Raw genomic sequence first — 20,427 nt, 5'->3', positions numbered from 1 at the left:
CATGCCCCTGACATAAAAGGAAAATCGCTAAGAATGAAAAATGAGGAAGATTTCAGTAGATGTAGCCGTGCATGTCAGTTAAAGAGTAATGATTAAAAAATTCCCCCCATTTTTTGGCTTTCGTGCTGAGAAGAATAACTATACTGTTGGCCATATAGAGAGAGGAAGAATGGAACAATAAGGAATTTGTTTAGGCACGTCCAATTTTAGGAGAAACTGTTTAAATAGTGACAGAAGGAAATGTGAGACTAGAGGGAAGGAGATGGGTCAGGAGGGGGGAAGAGATGTGTGAGCAGGAAGATAAATTATGAGAAGAGCAGGAGACATGCCGTGTGGGCTGGAGAAGTAAAGAAAGAAAGGAAGATAATAGAAGCCAGGGGAGAAGTTGGGATAATGCAACACCTCAAAAATCCAGTGCTGGTCATACGTGGTAGCGCTGGTCTCCCGTGTTAAAAGCTCTATGAGATTTGCATAAAAGGAACATAAATAGTTGATAAAATTGTTGTTACCATTTGCTTCTATCATCTGTCTTTAAGAAACACTGCAGTCACTTTCAGGCCTTTTTCGACAACCACCGAGACCAGAAATTGTATTTTTCCCTTCAGTGTGAGATCTGACATTCATGGGACAACGGAAAACTGGGCAACACCAAATTGCATGAGGCTGCCGATACAACTGAGTTGAGGGTATCAAAATGAGGAAGATCAGCTTTGTAAACCCCTTGCTTGTACCAACCGTTCTCATTCTGCAGAAAGAACCATCTCAGCACTTACTGCCGTGTCAGTTCTTCAGGGATATAAAAGGTATTAAATGAATTGCTGCACTGGGAGACTTTTCAATAGGAAAGAATAACTGAGTGTTATCTATTCCTACTTGCCAGGCTTGCTCTCTATAGGTGTTTTTACCCCACTTATGTGTTCAGCGTGTTTAACTACTTACACTGCTCTTGAACGTAAGGTCACTGATCTCACGTTATTGTTCTTGAGACTTAATCTCAGTGAGCTGGTTTCTGGTCATGTCAAGCTATTTTGCCTCGTGTAATAACGCTGAATTCCAGAGGAGTTAATCCAGTACAGCCAAGCCCGCATCTGGCCCAGGGACATTAGGCAATTCTCTTTCCAAGGGCCTGAATCCAGCATTCAGTAAGTCAACAGAAAAACTCTCATTGACTTCGTCTGCCTCAGATTGTGCCATTGGAGAGATCCTTCCAGAGATTTATATTCAGACCTTTCCTGGTTGAGAAATAAAGATTCTTCTATAGCCACATAGAAATGAAGATTCTTCTGTAGCCAATATCTGAAAATATTGAAACCCCTTCAGACTGTTACAAATGTCAAAAAGCAAAAAATACGTGCAAAAACCCTTCAGTGCTCTGTCACATTTGAGAAGCGCTCGAATGACATCTCTGACAATGGGGAAGCCTGTTATTACTCCTCACAAAGTCCTACTTTCCCAAACCGGCATCTTTCTTTGTTGCAGCATAAATTACAGCAGAACTGAAATTTAAATTCAAGGGCAGCTTTTGTTTTGCCTGAAGACAGCTGCAGCTGCTTTTATTCGTCAAGTCCAATTCTCTTAGTAAGCAAATTTGTGCTTTCTCTCAAAAGAACTAGAGGTAGCAGTGCTAGATCTTCGGGATAATTTGAAGCTGTCTGATCTTTTTCGACGAGCTGGGGGCTGGACCTCAGCCAGCTGGTGAGGCTAACCCTCGCATCTTCCCAGTGAAAGTCAGGTCGCATAGAGTAAATTGTTTATTCCAAAAAATGGTAAATTGTTTATTCCAAAAAATGGTAGATCTATTGTACCTGCTTTCCTATGCATTTTGTCCCACTGCTATTTTTCATCCCATAGCAGTGAAATTTCCCCTGAAATATCTTTATTTGTCTCCAACTCTTCTGGCTCTCCCCAGCCCATGGTACCTGCAGAGCCTTTGGGGGAGCTGGGGCTTCTTCACTTCTGCCGAGCTGCATTGACATTGGGCAGAGCATTCACAGTTAGTTGGTGAGAGCTGGCAGACAGATGCGCATGAAGGAAAAGACAGACAGATGTCACGTTACTATAAGGAAATCAGGCTGAAATATCCAGAGACTGGAGTTTTACCTGAGGTCTGAAATGTTATCGAGTCTCTGAGCTATGTCTGTGAAGAGGGAGCTGATGTGATTGAACAGGGTGCTCGGTTCTTTCTTCGAGGCTCCCTTTGCCCACACCAACTTGGACGTGTTGATCGCTTGGATACCCCTGAAATAAATTGGCTAGTCTGTTATAGCTGTTAAGGTCTTTGAATATTATCAGGCTCTGCAGGGCTAGGTGATGTCCTCTATTAGGAGTTGGACTCGGTGGTCCTTGTGGGTCCCTTCCAACTTGGGATATTCGGTGATTGTCATCTTTGAAGGTCCCTTCCAACTTGAGCTGTTTTAGCCTTCTGTAAATATTTCTGCATTTGCACAAACCTCAGAATTGTTTTTGCCTGTGGGACCTGCTGGGTGTTGCAGTGGCGTCGTACAAGGAACAAGCAGAGCCAGGGCACTGGTCTGGCTAGCCAGCCTGGAGACATGGGGAGCCCTGGGAGAAGCTCCCATGACAAGTTCTTAATATTAAAAGCTGTTTGGTTATTTTCTTTGTGTGAAGATGCGTGTGGGAAGAGTTGGGAAATCTTGTGTGGGTACCCCAAGTCAGTTTTTTGCTTGAAAGACTTTAATTACTAAACGGTCGTGAATTACCATGAAAGACCTGAACTCAAAAGTACAACATCTTAAATTTGTGGGAATTTTCATTGGGATCTCATCCTTGCTGCTGACTTTTTCCTTAATGAATTGAACAAAACCTCTGGGTATGAATGCTGATGGACTCTGAAAAATTCAGCATCCCAGCCCAGCTCTGTCTTTTGACTCTCGGCCTATCTGCATACAAGAAGAAACCGATTACAGCACTGTTACAACCTAGGTAATACATAATCACTTGTAATCCTAATGCAACCCTCTGCTCGTATTTTGCTGCCTTGTAGCCAACGAGTGATAGCATTTCCACCTCAGACGAGGAATTCGGGAGCTTTGTGGACTTTCCTCATTTGAAATGCAAAAGCCGTGCATTCAAAATAAACCATTTTTAAGACGAGTCTTTAATATGAGCAATGTGGTAATTATTGAGCTTGTTAGTTTTCAATATCTAGCAAAGAATAAAAGCTGTTTTTGTTCCTGTAGTGTTTTTTTTTTTTTTTTGAGTGTCTTGGCCATATGGATTCTGTGTAAATTGGAATTAATAAAATGCAGTTGCAGCAGCTGTCGTTGTATGGCTGCTGTCCCAGCATGAAGCTTGTCTTTTTCTTTGCATTAAATAGGGATAGCCTTTTATTATTGGTTTGTGATGAGAACTAGAGATAAATTATTTAGAGATGCATTTAGATAATCTGGTTTTATTTTGAATAATGTGTTCTTTTACAAGCTGAGGGAATATAAAGGGACAATGAGATTATCATTATTGTTTTTTTTGTGTGTGTTAAATAAAGACTGGATTTATATCTTGCTATTGTAGTTTGTACATCTACTAATAAAATGGAAGAAAATAATCTGGAGCAGACAGTTCCATCAGCAATCCTAATGTTTATTTTTGTCAGCAGAGCCATTCTCCCTCTCTAATGTTTTGGTCTGTGAAGTCATTTTAGGTTAGTCTGTGATGTGATTCTCCTTTAGTGAAAGTAACTTCTTAAGAAGCAGCATGGTAATTTTGAAACCACAGAAACATTTCAGCCTTTGAGAGTTGTACACGTCACAGCTTTCAAAGGTGTTGCAAATGAGGCCAGTTTGTTGCTTGGTGCCACCCCTGTGACTTTTGGGAATTTCAAGGCTCTGCTTTTCTTACCCTTGTCAGTGAGGTGCTTCCCCTGTCACAGAAGTCGGTGAAAAACTCTGAGTTAGGTCATTCAAGTGCAATTGGGATGGGGAACTCAACAGTAAGATGCATGGAAATAAACTAGTTAATCGTATATGGACATATATTCTTATGTATATATCTAGTTATTTAATACTTAAATAGAGATACATATACATATATATATATAAATGTTTCTGTTTCATATTTATCTCAAACTTTTACTATAGTTATCCCAGGTATGGTTCTGTACTTTGGAGATCTGGTGGGTTTTAAAACATGTCTTTATAAGAAATACTTCAAAACGTGTTCTTCATGTTTATTCTGGCATGGAGGGGTCCATATTCTGCGGCTGTGTTTGGGCTGTCAGCATGATCTGCCTCCAAGACGACTCTGAAATCTGCTCAGAGAAGTCTGAATAGTTCTTTCCTGCCTCTGTTTTGTCATCATAGGTGTGTGGTTTTGAATTTCTGCTGACGTAGTTGATTAAAGCATATTTTATTGCATAAAATCTCAGGCATTAGAAATGGAATATAGTTATTATAATACTAATTATTATGTTATGCTACACAGGAATGATGTGGTATGTAAAAACAGTGTGAAAATAACTGAATTAGGGCTGTAATCACAGGTTGGGCAGCACTGTAACTAAGGTAGTGTCTGTGAACTTAGTTCAGTTCCCATATGTACAGTGTGATATTTCTCATCATTTTCACCTCAGACTCTTTTCCTTCAAAAATCCTGCTCTGTTAAGTGTGCAGAAGAGGTAGTGCTCGGCTCGTGAGCCAGCATTTATTCCATTGCTAGCCCATCATTAGTTACTGTGATGAGGTTATGGTATTTCTGTGCTATGGACGTGGTACTGAAATCCTGAGAATTAGAAGGAAAAATATCTGTTTATTTTAGAAGCCTATGGAGATGTTTGTGATCTGACCTATCACCACCTAAGGGTTTTTGCAGCTCGTCATGTATCTGACCCCAACTCCATCTTCAATAGGGACTGTCATTATTCCAGCAAGACTGTCCCAGTGTCTCAGTCTGGGCATGAGGATCATCTGATGGTTGATCATTATGGAAAAATACAGCGGATGTGACCTCCTGATCATCACTGAGACTCTCCTAAGAGTCAGATCTAATCAGTAGGATCTAATTCCCCAGGGTGGCATTTAATGTTCTTAAGCAAAAAAACCCTTCAAGGAATCTTCTTATCCTTCTCAGCCTTCCAGCCCCTATGATAAATGGTGCTCAGACAGTATCCCCAGTGCAGGCCCATTCATATACTGAATATATAGCCAAGTGTGAGAACAGAGAGAAAAACAGGATGTGATCATGTACTTACATTTTATGTGTGACTTTCTTACCTTGGAGAGTTACCTTCACAACCTTATCAGTGTTTTGAAGTTAACTTTACATGGTGATTTCCTAGAATCTGAAAAAATTCCATCATGTGTAGATATTGATGACACAGAATTGCTTTTTCCTGAATTACTTTTATTCTCCAATGTCGAACTGATATATTGAACTGTAACTTCATTCTTTTTCCTCTTTAATCTCTGTCCAAATCCACAAGATTTATCTGTTTGTATTCTCTTCATCATTTCATACCTAACCTGCCTTCAGAGGATTTACTTACCTATCAGTTTTGGCTTGGTAGACTGTGTTTCTCATGCCTGTTTATTTATATTTTTTTCTTATAAGCAATTAATTTGTGTTTTAAGGAAATAAATACACTTGGAAAAAAGCAAATTTTCTCTTTAAAAAGTAGTCCAAACCTTTCTCTAAAGTTTAGAGTGACATCTTGTGGTAACACTGATTTCAAATATACATATCTATAAGTATTATTTTATTTTGTCCACAGTAAGCATTGTTTTCTACTGAAAATGTTATAGATTACTTAGCAGAAGAGTATAAAGACTTCTGAGTATCACCAGGGTGCTTGTGAGATTAGAGAAAACATTGCTGTCTGGTGTAAGGGGTCTTAAGGGTGTGCTTTTCTTTTACTCCCCGAAGTTTAACCCATGAATACCTGTGAGCTCCCAGTGATTTGAACTTCAGTTCAAGATTTTTAATGCTCTTCCAGCCATTGGACACTATCTTTTGGAGTCACTCAAAACAGTTTCAGCTAGCCGTAATGCCAAAACAAGCAGGAGCGCAGCATCTTTTAGCAACATCTGTTTGGGCTATTCAGTGGCTATCCAGGTATCAACACCCTCTCATTACTAATCTCATTAATTCCAAGGCAATGGGAAATGTACAGAAGAACAAATACTGATAAAGGCAAGCAAACCTTTAATGCTGAATTAGTAGACCTGCTTCCTTGTAGCTAAACATAAATATGCCCAGGAAGGAGGGTTTGCTAACAGAGAAACGAGTAAGGCCATTTAAGATCCCTACTGCAGTCGTGTGTACACTCCCTAGCTATGGATCAGACTCTGATATACCAGGTGGTATAAGTGCACCAAAACCAACCGTAGCCAAAGGACTAGCACGTACCCAGACTACAGTGTTGTGCAGTATATTTAAACAAAATACAAATCTTTTCAATGCAACGTGGGGAGGTAGAATGGTTTTGCGCTCAGAGTTTTGACTCTATGAAATGATGACTTTACCATAGCGTTCCACCTAGCAGGTTGACTACCTGGCTACAGAATTGTTTAGTAAGAGACACATGTCCTTTCTAAGAAATAAATTCTTTTTGGGATAACCGATTCACTAGTGCATGTCAAGTGGAAAGCCCCTCTACCATTTCTCCATAGTGCATCTCTGATAATGTGTGGTCCCAGTTCTGCTGTCACAGGCTGCGAATACAAGATACTTGATTCAGAAAAGGATTCTGTGTTTGTGCAATTCATTTTTTTTTTGGAGGCATTATAGTCATGTGAAAGTGCCAGTGCTGGGCAAAGGATTCATATGATGTGCTGGCAATGTTAAGGATTTTTAGCTTTGTGGTGAAGCACACAAGGAACATTAGACCTGAGAAGCCCAACCCAATGATCATCTGGTGACCTCATTTATTAATTTGATGGAAAAATAAAGATGTGATGTTTTCAATTAAGATGAATGTTTGGCTTGCCTGACAGAATTATTTCTGGTTAATAACTAAGTACAAGTTAAGCTGTTACTATAATCCGGATACTACATTTGAAAGCTCTGATGTAGATTTGATGCAAAACTAAGCAAATAATTTGGATAGCCTGTTGGAATGGGTCAGCTGGTTAAAATCCTCAAATATAGCTTAGAAAAAGCATGGAGAAATCGTATGTGAAGTAGACAAAGTGTGTCTAAAGGACATATTTACTGGCATGATTCTCTGGAGGTATTTTCAGCAAAATACCTATTACATTTCTTCACCCATTCCAACAGAGAGCGTTGAAAGTATAAAGAAATTTGTTGGTAAACTTAGGTACCAAAGTGATGCTTATCTTGTTTGGATGCCCTTTCTTTTTACCACGAATGATTGGTGATGTTTCATGATAAAGGAAAGCTGATTGCTCTGATAGGTTTCTGTTGCACAGACAGCAACGTCCCTACCACAGTTTTTGAGTGGCTGCTCAGCAGATTTTGCCCTGTTACTAATCTGAATCTTCTCTAATAGTTTACATCTGTCAAAGCAAGAACTTGCTTCCGCTTCGTGCTGAGACAGCTGGCTCTGAAGCAGATGATGCACTGTCAGACTGGAAAGAGCTTTCCCCATAGCCCAGGTCATGAGGCCGAGGTGTACAGAGCAATGTCTGCCATTTACAGCCTGCCCACCTTTGATGTAGCCATGGGGCAGAAAGCCGGAGCTAGACGGTGAGCATTGCTCCTGGGTACGGTGCCCCATCCTGGGTGGGAGGTGTTGAAAACAAGGTCTCATCAGTTAGTGTTTGGGTGGGAGGAAGGATTCTGATGGCTTGATTAGTGAATCCTCTGAACACTAGCCACTGTTGCTCTTTCAGCAATATAAACCCAAAATCTTATTTTGTTGTGATCACTGTGGTGGTTTTACGAAGGTGGGCAGCTGAGCTCCAACACAGCTGCTCTCTTACTCCCCCTCCTCAAAGGGAAAGGGGAAGAAAATATGATAAAAAGGGATCAAGGGTTGAGATAAGGGCAGGAACATCACTCAACAATTATCATGACAGGCAAAACAGACTCAGCATACGTAGATAGAGAAATTTATTACCTCTTCCTAACAGTGCCGTCCTTCCTGAACTGATCCTGCGGGGGCTTCAAGATCTGCTCCCCTATGTGTCTGTAGACACAAGGAAAACAAACTAAAAACACTTTCCCCCATCCACCCTCTTCCACCTCCTCCCCCAAGTGGTGCAGGGGAATGGGGAATGGGGGCTGCGGTCAGTCCCTGACGCTTCGTCTCCGCCGCTCCTTCACGGTCCCTCTCTGCCCCTGCTCCCCGTGGGGTCCCTCCCACGGGATGCCGTCCTTCCCGAACTGAGCCTGGGGGGCTGCCCACAGGCTGCAGCTCTTCCAGAACTGCTCCCACACGGCTCCGTACCACGGGGTCCATCCCCCAGGAGCAAACTGCTCCAGCACGGGTCCCCCACGGGCGGCAGCTCCCCCCAGACCCCCTGCTCCTGCGTGGGCTCCTCTCCACGGGCTGCAGCTCCGGCCCGGGGCCTGCTCCTGCGGGGGCTCTCCATGGGCCGCAGCCTCCTCCAGGCCACATCCACCTGCTCCACCGGGGGCTCCTCCACGGGCTGCAGCGTGGAGATCTGCTCCGTGTGGGACCCGTGGGCTGCAGGGGGACAGCCTGCTCCACCAGGGGCCTCTCCACGGGCCTCAGGGGAACTTGTGCTGCGTGCCTGGAGCACCTCCTGCCCTCCTTCTATGTTGACCTTGGTGTCTGCAAGGCTGTTTCTCACTCCTCACTCTCCCAGCTGCTGTTATGCAGCAGTTTTTTTCCCCCTTTCTTAAATCTGATCTCACAGAGTTGCAAACAACATTTTATTGGCTCAGCTCTGGCCAGCAGCGGGTCCCTTTGGAGCAATCTGGAGCTGGCCCTTCCTTACGTAGCACGGGGCAGCTGCTGGATTCTTCTCACAGAAGCCATCCCTGCAGCTTCCCGCTACCAAAACTTTGCCACATAAACCCACTACAGTCACTTAAGTCTCCTGGCTCATTTTGTCAGAATAAAAACAGGATTCTACCAAGTTTGGCCTGGATTTTTTGCCCGTGTTCCTCTCTGCAGCTCAGAGGTGACAGGCTGCCTGCAAGATCCTCCTGTCTTAGTAACATCCACAGCAAATTTACATTTCAAATGGAGGTGGCTGAAGGAGAACAAAGTCACCCACAGAGTTTGGGGACCAATGCTTTAAGTATTTACTTTCTACCTATGTAAATCCCTCTGGGGTTTCTTTTGGATTAAGGATTCCTTACTTCTTCTCTAAAACTCTTGTTTAATATTCATGTGTGTTGTTAAACAGCTGCTGCATCCCACTCAAGAACAGAAAGCGGGAATGCATTTCAGTAGCAAATGAAGTGATACTTAAATATATCCCTTGCCTACTTCAAAGCAGCAGTATGGGAGGTAATTAATATTTATCAAATGCACTGAAGTCCTTGGATAAGAGGCACTGTGGTTGTGCAAAGCACTGTTTGTTTGTTTAGAGCCTTTTTGCCTGGCCATTTTGACCAGCTACTAAATGCACTTGAGAGTGATCACACAAAACTTGCTATAATGCTGACTTGATTTCTCTTGTCATCTTTGAATAACCACGACAGACATTCCAAAAACAGAATAACTGCAGAAATGTAGGTGCTGTGCTTAACCTGAGAAAAACACTCTTCCCTTCATTAGCTGCATGCATTGTATTTTGCAATAGATGGTAATAAAAAAGTGGGATTAACACAATGCAATACACAGAGACCCTGTTAGATTTTATTACATTTTTGGCTTGGTAGTTTATTACTATTAGAAAGCCTAATTCTTTGCTTATCATGTAATTATAGCAAGGTGCTTATGAACAGGAACTCCAGCTGCTTTTCTGGATAGAGTGTCATTAGATGAGGAATTAGAAAGCCTTCTTAGACTGTTATTTTTTCCCCATAACACAGAGAATATAAAGCATTGTAAAATATACATTTTACAATGCGTTATATGAGGTCAATGTTATCTTTCATGAGTTGTTGCCTGTTTGCAACAAAGACAACCAGTCTTAAAGATGTAGATGATCTTCAGAGGACTGCCTCTTTATCTTGAAAACTGCAACTTCACAGTCCTCCTCTGGAATAGGGAGATCACACAGAATTGTAGGGGTTGGGAGGGACCTCAAGAGATCATCGGGTCCAACCCCCCTGCCAAAGCAGGTTTCCTAGAGCAGGTTGCCCAGGTAGGTGTCCAGACGGGCCTTGAATATCTCCAGAGAAGGAGACTCCACAACCTCCCTAAGAGGGACACAAAAATGTCTGCGTAAACCCCAAGGAGTCCCATCCTTTTGTTGTGCCCAGCTCTCCTTGGCTCTCCTGGGACTTTCTGTTAGCAGACTGCAAAGCCCAGCTGATCGGAACAAAGGCTTTTGTGGCTGACCCAAGACCTCATAGGCACTTGTGACTGAGGGGAGAGCTCAGCTGAGGGATCCAAAGCTTACATCACACCACGAGATCATCCAGTTTTAGGCTGTCAGGCTCATGTTATAATGGAAAGCATTGTCTGAATTTATTCGCCTGCAGAGAATTTAGAGACAGTCAAGGTTCTTGTGGAGTTTTGTTATCCTGTTGTTGTGGTAGATGGGATAGGATATCCATCTAGAGCAAGAGTAGGGCAGAAAATGGAGGAAAGCAATTAGAAATTGGAAGATGTGAAAGTAGGAGGGGAGGATGAGCTCTTTTCGGTGTGTAAATCAATAATTATGTAGCTCTGTGCTTTTATATTGTTCATGATGAGTTGTTATTTTTACAAATCTGTGGCTTACTGGCAATTATTTTCTTACAGTCTGGATAAATGTACATCCGCCCAAGAGTGGAGCTGCCACCTTGGAGCCTTTTTAATGCCAGTCTTGCTTGGGTGGCACTTGCACATAGTATGAAATCTGAGTGATTATGACTGAATAAAACAGCTTCACGGGCTCTGATACAATGAGTATCATTATTTTAATAGGAATGCAAAATTCAAAACTGATATACTGTTAAAAGTCTACAAAACTTGCTATTATCCTGACCACCAGTGAGGGCCCACTGATTTTTATTCAGTTCAGTGTTTTGCATCTTTGCATATTTTTATACAAATTTCAATATTCTTTGCTTAAAGAGTCTGAGCCAAAGACATATCAAGCACCAAGCCAAGAAAACCTGCCCTGTGTGTGTTGCAAAGTTTGTGTATCAGTAAAAAGGACAAGTTGTCTGAGAAGCTTTGTTAGTGGTCCTGGGGATTAAGTGGGGTATCTTGGTAATAACATAAGAATCCCAGCTGATACTCCATCCAAATTAAAATATATGCATCTTTTCATTGACTACTCGTCTGGCACTACAACAATTGCTAGATTAACCTAAAAACAGGACTGTAAATATTGGATAAGAACAGCCAGTACTTTAATGAGATAAAGTCACTGTCAGGGCTCTGAGGAAGGTAAGGGACAGGTGCTGTCTGTTTAGCTTTGCTATGTGTTGCGTTTACTCTGTAAGTCTTTTTGGCTTGGGACTTATTGTCAAGCACCAATTTCCTGTTGGAGTGCATTTCTGTTTTATCACTCTTGACCTTTTCTTTCAAGACTGCTTCTTCCTTTTAGAATTTTGGTTGAAGGAGAAAATCAATAGAAACAGCTAGAAAATTAAAAAAAAAAAAAAAAAGAGAGAGAGATTTTAAGTTAAGTATCTTCTTCACTACATTTTCACCTGTGGCCTTTGCAGATGAGGCAGAAGGATGGGAATTAAGCATTTTTTGGGGAACTCTTCTTCTTTCACATGTTGTTCTCCAGGCTCAGTGTCATGGTTTTGGCTGGAATAGAGTTGATTTTCTTTGTTGATTTTCATGTGATGCTGTGTTTTGGATTTATGATGAGAATAATGCTGATAGCACACTGATGTTATGGCTGTCGCAGAGCAGGGCTCGCACAGAGCCAAGGACTTTCAGCTTCTGGTGCTGCCCCACCAGCGAGGTCCCTGGGGGTGCACAAGGAGCTGGGAGGGGACACAGCCAGGGGCTGACCCAGACTGGCCACAGGGATGTCCCGTACCGTGTGGTGTCATGCTGAACAATAAAGGCTGGGGGAAAGAAGGAGGAAGGACTGTTTGGACTGATGGTGTTTGTCATCCCAAGGAGCTGTTAGGTGTGATGTGCCCTGGGAGTGGCTGAGCACCTGCCTGCTGATGGGAAGCAGTGAATGAATTCCTTCTTCTGCTTTGCTTGCACACATGGCTTTTCTTTACCTAGTAAGCTGTATTTATCTCAAATCACAAGTACTCGCACTTTTACCATCCCACCTGGGGAGAGCGAGTGGGCAGCTGGGTGGTGCTGAGCCTCCTGCTGGGTTAAACCATGACACCCAGCAGGACAGCAGTCTGCCAATGTACCGGAGCACCTGGGCTTCCCTGCTGTAGATTTAGGGTAAATTGTAGTGAAGGTCCTTGTAATAAAGCCATACAGCTGGAGAACTGCTGGATTTCTCTCTTCGTACCTTGTTCTCTTGCAGGTTGGCTTTACTTCACTCAAGAGAGGTCCAAGAAGTGAACTCTGGTGGCCTTTTTTAGAAAACCAGATTAGTATTCGTGACTGTAGCTTTGTATACTGAATTTCAGGTGGTGTGGAGGCATGGTGCTCTGCAGAAATAGGGATGTGGGTGTGGGGCATGATGTAATTAATAATCGTGCAGCGATGATGAGACTTATGACGTCGGGTACATTTGGTATTTAAGTGAGGAATTAGCATTAAATCAAGACAACCCTAAAGCTGTGGAGGGCATCTGGGGACACAAAAGGGCCACTCCTGAACTTTTGACAAACAGTGTGGGTGGTAAGTAAAGGATTCAAGATGAAGACACGGGAATATTAGGATATGTATACTCACCTCTCAAAGGAATAAACACATTTTCAAAAGGGATTACAAATTCAAATGGACTTAGAAATAACTTGCAATACAAGTTGTGTTGTATGGTCACACTGGGTGAGGAGAGAACCTGTGCTGGGAAAGTGCTCTCAACCAGCACCACTTTTAAGTAAATACAAGAACTGCAAGACTTTTCAGTCATAATCCATATTCTTCAGGCTTTGCACTTGAATAAATATAATGTGAAAGTTTCTGGAAGAACCTTTCTTTGAAACAGGACTTTTATCATCATGGAAGGCAAGCACATGCTATGCCCTGCCAAAGGATGGAAGATACGGATGTTTCTGCATAGAAATCTTTTCTTCATAATTTTCTAATGTATTTTTTAGGATTGTCATTCATTCAAATTGTCAGCTTCCTCCAGCTTCTTCTGTGCCAGTTCTCATCATCTGTTTGAGAAACAGTAGTACAAAATTAGTCATGATGAAAAGGAAAATGTTATAGCTTGAGGTGGTTGCTGTGCCAGACCTCTTCCTTTTGCTGCAAAAGAGCCTTGGAAAATGTGATTTCTCTTCATTGCTTTCCCTTGAAAATCACTGGACATGAGAGACCTGGTAGTCATCTATCTCAGACCCCTTGCTCGTCATGCATTGTGATCAGTACCTCTACTATCAAACTACAACTGTGTCACAAACTGTTATGCTTTTTCCCAAACCAGAAACTATTCGACAGGTTTGGGGCAAAGAACAAGGTTTTGGGGAAGCCTTCACTAAACAATAGGTTTAGAATAATTCTTGGCTAAAACACAGCATTTTGCTTTGAAGTACTTCATAGTGCAGTGAAAACTTTAAGAGATTGCTGTAGGTTGGTACAAGTTGAGGGTTATGCACTTAAAGGCTCTCAATGGCACTGTAAGTGAATCCAAAACCTTTGGTGGGTGACTGCAGAACTGAGGGTGATGAAGAATACCATGTCTTTTTGGACCAAATAATGTTCTCATAGGACAGAATCCAATAACGTGGTGCAGATCTCGTGTACAAGCAATATACACAAGTGCTAGGACTGAACAGATGGCTCACAAATGCAGGAGAAGCTGTGGTCAGCAAATTCTCAGTAGTTTGCTTCGAGTATGGTTGCATGACAAAGTCACTGCAAGGCAAGCAGGAGTATGAATTAACAAGTTAAATAACTGCCCATGTGCACACTCACCATCCAATAAAACACTCTCAGAGAACATACGGACAGCTGAAATCTATTTGGAAATGTCTTTATTGGTATATTAAAATGGGAACAGGAATGTTCCCACACAGAGGGACTCAATCATCTACGCTGTAAAATTGCTCGAGTGGTTTCTGACAAGATTTTGGCCCATCTAACCTGCAGTCTCCCAAACAATTCGCAGTCGGGGATCATCCCCATAAATCAGTGGCTGTCGCTGCTCAGTTCTGGAGGTTCAGGGTGTTATAAAGTACGAATCCAAGCTCAGCTCTAGAAGGTGCTGCCAAGCAAGTTTCATTTTCATGGCATAGCTTGTGGGTTGAGGGTTTTGGAAGAGCTCTCGTTGGGTATGTGTTGTCTGAATACACCTTCATTCAGTTATTCAGAAGCTGCAAATTGTCCCCATTGATACTATTCAAATTTGCAGTTATTCAACCAATCTGAATAATATTCCTGCTAACATTCACCCAATTTTTTTTTTTTGGGGGGGGACTAAATTTGATGCTAGTGGATCTGCTGGCCTGCTAGCCCCTGTGGACTTATATCGCATCATTTGTGGAAAATCCCTTGCTAACTCCTACACAATGCATGTGGAAGAAGTTAAGAATATTCTCAACTACTACAGGAAATCCAAAATATTTGGAAAGATGTAATTCATCTTTTAAAAAGAATGGATGGTGGTGAGAAGAAAGATAGCTCACAGTCTGACTAGAGCGAAGCCTTGTTGTGAATTTGGCCACATTCACCATCTCTGGATTGCTCTGGTTTCCTTCACTGAGCTCAGGCAAACCTTTTCTTTCACTCTTAGTCTGATGGGTGAATAGTTCTGATGGCCACCGCTCTTTTCAGAGAAAAGGAGGCAGTGAATGGCAGAGCTTTAGAACTAGAACCTGGTCTTCACTAAAACTCCTTCTGTACCTCCTCGTCAATGCTGTAAACATCTTTATTTGGTCTAAAAATCACATATTTCCTGATTGCATTATCCCCAGTTCATTGATCCAAAATGCGTCAATGATTTCTTTTAAACACAAATATTTTCAATAGGGATTTCCAACATACCGTGCAAAAGTTCAACATTTCAATATGCAGCATTTTACAGATAATTCTGGTGTTCTATAACATTTTGATGATCTTTCCCCTGCTTATTTGCTTTGTTGAGAACAAACATGAAAACTCTGGCTCTTTCATAGCATCTGCACCCTCAGAGGACTTCAACTATTTTAAGGAATTAAAAGCTTCCCGTCCTAAACGGCAGTAAAAGTCCACTTTGCCACAGCAGTATCACAGTGATGAATGTTCAAGGGCAAAGCTTTGATTAATGACAGCTGCAGTTTGGATTTCACTGATGGTGATTTTGTACCTCCTTCCAGACAGCTGCACACTTATGGCAAGTATCTAACTAGACATATTTATTATGCCAGTTTAGTTAAATACTCATATAAATTAAGCATATGGATACTTGCATAATTTGCATATGCAGCACGTGACTGTATTATATGAAGTAGGCTTCCAAGACAAGAATGTCCATAATTCAGCTGAGATATTCCTATTTTGTTAAATCAAAGAGGTCTGTGCTTAGATTTCATAGAAGGGGAATCCCAGTCTGAAAAGGGTGAAAAGAGTGAAGGGAGGTGTAGTTTTCCTCTATTCAGGAACACAAAATATCGTTAATATGGTTAAAGTTGTCCAGTGTTTTCATGTGTCCTTACAAAATGCTGAATCTAGCAGAACACAGATTTTGGAAAAACAAGTCCAGAGGTTAAAACAAATGCTCACACAATTGCTGGGGTCCAGTTCCTCACCTCTCCTTTCTCATTTCAGTGACCAATGGGAATCATCTTTCATTTAAACGTATGTTAAACTTAGCATACCTTTTACATTAACTACATTAAATTGCTAAACTTGCATTAGAATATAGCTTAACTCTTCATTGCCTGGCTAGCATAAGTCACTTTCGGTCTACCTGACATTTTGGGCCAGCACGAAAAACTGTAAAGCAAGCATACTGTCTTTAAATAAGCTTTTTGTTATTAAATGCTCTCTTTTTTTTTTTTTTTAAAAAAGAAAGGGACGAGTCACCATTTAAGCTGCCGAAATGGTGCAGGTTTGCAATTGTAGGTCTTAGATAGGATAATACGTGCAGGAATAGAGCTGCAGCAAGACTCCTAAAAGACTGGCTTCACCTGCAACCTTCACTGTAATGCAGTGCAGCTGGTGGTTGTGCAGTGACTGTTGGGAGCTTGAATTTTGCATATGAGCAGAGCTGCAGAGGAATCATCAGTCTGATCCGTAACACAAAGCCTGGCTATTTTACTGTGCGGTGATGATAACTTTAATTTCTGGGGCATGATGTTATGTCTTTCTCCGCTTAGTGCCCAAGCATCTTCTGCAAAATACAAGCTCCCCTCTCAATTTCTATTACCTTCCTCTACCCATCTCTTTAACTATTACCTTTTTAAAGCTATCCATATATAAAATTTTCACTGTTTTACCCATATGACAGACAGACTGTAATGTGCTATGGTTGGTTACACAGCTCCCAGCAGATACCACACAGGCTCTGGGTCTTTGCTGTGCTCATTCCTTTGGCCGAGCAAGGTTTCCAGCCCTGTTGCGCCACACTTGCCTCCTTGCCCCAGGTGCTTCCCCCAGCACCTACTGCTACCTGCAGTGGAAATCCTGATTTTCCTTGGGGAGATGGCTCAAGAGTCTGCCTCCTGCAAGGGGCCTCCCATTAAATTTTGTGCCATTGTATTCAGCAGTATTGCAACACGGAGAGAGATCCACAGAGCAATTTATGGCTTCAGAACTAATTTCTCGTGTAAATTATTACTGACAAGTAAGGAGCAAAGAGAAAATACTCAAGCATGTGGCTCAAAACCTCTTTTTTTTTTTGTTCAGAGACTGGAGTCGTGGGGTAGTAAAATCCTCCCAGGTGGTGCTAGAGTCACACACTGCTGCAGCCAACGAGAAGTTTTTGAGCGAGACGAAGTCCCCTGCTCCCCCATCCTCAGCCGATTCAGATAAAGCTGTGTCATTTCTCCCTTTTTCCTTCATGTAATATTAAATGCATTCTCTTCGCGAGCTAATAACCCCAAATGTGTGATAGCGTCTAAAATGAAAAAACCCGTGCAGAAATATTTTCTTCCCTATTGTTTATCTTTCTTTCTTTCATCCTCTGTGTACAATACCCTGTGCTCTTCAGGACAAGTATTTATTGCAGCTGATGCATTGTTAGGGGGGGTTACTCATGAGGAGAAGATTTGTAGCATATGAATTTCTTTTTTCTTGCTCGACGAGGTATGGAAACAACGGGTAAGACTTGTCACCAGGTGGCACCATTAACCTAAGTTATATTTCAGCTAGGTGCACGCAATGAAGTTTATATTCAAAAGGAATTTAGTAGAAAGATTGCTCTCTTCACCTTTCTTCAGATCGCAAGTCACTACACGACACAGAGAATAGATCAAATCCCTCTGTTCAGTGGCACATTTCAAATTGTTTCAGTGCCTTTGCAGCGTTATAATCTGCTGAAAAACTTTCCACACTTTGTACACGGTGAATAAACTGCATGCCTATGCTTCTCCATAAAGCACCTTCCTGCTTACCTATTTTGCAACATACTGCATATCTGGTGCATAAAAAAGCACCATTTTCCTCAGTCAGCTCTCCTTATCCAGAACACGACTAGGGAATTCGCATATGGGAGCATGTGCCTAAATATTTTTAGTTTGGAGTATATTCTATAAACCCAAACAATAAGAAATTGATTTTCCTTGCTTATTAGCAATAGCACTGTACATCAAGGAGTGTTAGGCATGTCGTGGCACAGGTGCTGGGTCCCACTGCCCCTTGCTGTTCAGAAGGGGTGGTGGTGGCTCCTCTCTGTGCCAGGACTGCTGCAAGGCCGTATCTGGGCACACGCAGGATGATGTAGCTGTCCTCTGAAGCAAAGAACAAAACTCTTCCAGCAAGAGGCATTTAAACAGCTTGAGTGGAGTAGTTATAGCTTCTTTTGACAGGGCCGGACTCCTCTCTAAATGGCTTTGGTGTCTTGTGTCAGCTTGATCCTAAGATGATGAATGTATACTAGTGTCGTGATTTTTTTTTCTAAGTGATGCTATTAACCTAATGAGAGGATTCTAGGGTGTCTCTTGGGAAACAGCAAATTCTTGTCCTTCTTTTGATCGGGTATTAAAGGAACACAACCCAGCAGCTTGTTCTTTCCGGCTGTGCTGGAATATTCGGAGTCAGTGGTGGTGTTGTTAGCCTTTGGGATTCTGAAGAGCATGGTTGGAGGATGCAGCTTGTAGTTCTCACTTAGCTTATACAAGTAAGCAGGGAAACAGATTTATGCTTAAAAAAAAATTCTTCCATTAACTTTTTATTGTATTGAAACCATCAAATGAGTATTGCTCATATAAACTCTGAATCGTAAGGTCAAATTATAACAGTAGGTTAATTATGCTTGAATGTATTCTCTGGTTTCTCAGCAATTTCTGGGGCCTCACTAGGTAAGATTGTATTGTACTAAATTGGAAATGCCGTAATTTAAGTCATACATATTATATGTGCTTTCTTGCCTTTGCTTGCTTCTCTGGTCAGCCGTGAAAGTCACCGATTAAGCAGGCTTTGTGTCAGCCTCAAGTCACCGTGTGGGTGGTTGAACACCGGCACCAGCTGCCCGGAGAGGCAGTGGAGCCTTGGTCCTTGGAGATATTGAAAACCTGGCTGGATACGGCCCTGGGCTACTTGCTCTCGTTAACCCTGCTTGAGAGGGCAGGTTGGAGTAGATGGTCTCCTGAGATCCCTCCCAACCTACTCCATGGTTCTGTGATTCTGCGTCTATCAGGAAAAAAGGTCTGGGCAAACTGAAGTTATGAATTTCTCTGAATAAGCCTGTGAAACTCCCAGTGCAGAAACTGCAGCACTGTTCACAGGTAGACTTCTTGCTCATAAAGATAAGGGCAATATTCAGAGTGGTTAGAAAGAACAATTGGTTCCATAGAGAGTTGCGTTACAGTGTGATTTTTTTACTGACGTTTGCCCATTATAACACAACAGATAATGTAAATGCGTATTTGTCTTTTCCGTTAATGAAGCAGAAACTGTGCGTTGTTAGATAGCAAACAGAAAGTAGAAAGGTTCAGTGATACATTATCTTAATGAAGTGTCATTGAGAATTTGGCAAAAATATTGTCAGTTATAAAAAATCCCATATGTACATACATACATATATATATATATGTGTGTACCTTTCCAAGTTTCAGTGTGGTGACTCAGTGGGCATTTTACATAGCAATAAAGACAGTGTTATTACAGTGATGCTCTAAGGATGAAGGTGAGGCAGGGTTTATAGAAGAGAGCAAGATCAGGCAAGTCTTTTGGGGGGGTCAGGCTGGGTATTGCCTGAAAGACTGCCTCTTTATTCTGGTTGTATTGGTTTATGTAAAAAAGGCAATCACAGACTGTGACATTATCAAATGCATCTGTTGTTCAAAAAGTGCTGTATTGTTCTGCACCATCTGAAGGAATCAGATGGTGTATCAGGTAACAGGAACATTGCTCCTGAGTCATGATATTGTACTTGTCTATGTCTTTTCAGTTTCTCTGACCTATAAATGGAGATATGCACATGGTGGCAAAAGGGAAGTGGATCTGATGTGTTGATAAAACTGTTTATGTAGGATTCTTCAGTAGAATCAGGACTAAATTCCTTGTCACTCATAATACCAAAATCCCTTTCTTTTCGTTTTTTCCCTGTTTTTTCTTTCATTTTTTTTCTTTCTTTCTTTCTTTGCCCATCATACCTATGTTTTTTTTTTTTTTTGCATTTAATTTGGCTCATTTTTGTTGTTTCAATTAATTAATTAATTAATTTTATTTCCTGCAGTCATCATCAGGTCATTGATTTTGTACAGTGCATCATCTGGAATTCCAGCGAATACCATAAGGACCCAAATGTCTTGCATGTGATTCTGCAGGCACCTGCCTGCGCTTATAACTGATCTCGATCCTGACAGGTTTAAAATATTGCTGCATTCTTCCCTGAAAGCCTTCACCGAAACGGAAAGTCTTGCACAGGCCCCTATATGTTAGCAAAACTGTGGGCAAAGCATATGAAGAAAGCAATTTATCCATCACTGACAGTCCAGCAGGGCATAACAATCTTTCAGTGGCTGGTCAGTGGTGGACTGTGGCAATGGCTGTTTCATACTCATGATTTCAGGTCAAAGCATCTATAGGACCTGCAGACCTCTACGTGCTTTTCGCAAGTGTACCTGCACAAGCGTAGAGAGCCCGTAAATAGTTCATATTTCTGCTTCTGTTAGGGGTTTACATATGTTAATCCTCTAAAATGT

General features: G+C 41.7%; 2 protein-coding genes across 17 annotated transcripts in view; one reads left to right on the top strand and one right to left on the bottom strand.

The window, feature by feature from the left end:
* Window positions 1-20,427, top strand: part of DLG2 (discs large MAGUK scaffold protein 2) — a 1,043,894-nt gene that overhangs the window by 21,727 nt on the left and 1,001,740 nt on the right. The window lies entirely within an intron of this gene.
* The window catches only part of LOC106039878 (transmembrane protein 126A), a 308,882-nt gene that overhangs the window by 29,063 nt on the left and 259,392 nt on the right, over window positions 1-20,427 (bottom strand). The gene's annotated exons all lie outside the window — the stretch shown is intronic.

This window comes from Anser cygnoides, chromosome 1 (assembly GCF_040182565.1).
Source record: "Anser cygnoides isolate HZ-2024a breed goose chromosome 1, Taihu_goose_T2T_genome, whole genome shotgun sequence".
In the NCBI taxonomy this organism is placed as follows: Eukaryota; Metazoa; Chordata; class Aves; order Anseriformes; family Anatidae; genus Anser; species Anser cygnoides.
Note: the sequence above shows the minus strand (reverse complement) of the source record. Positions and strands in the feature narration are given on the sequence as shown.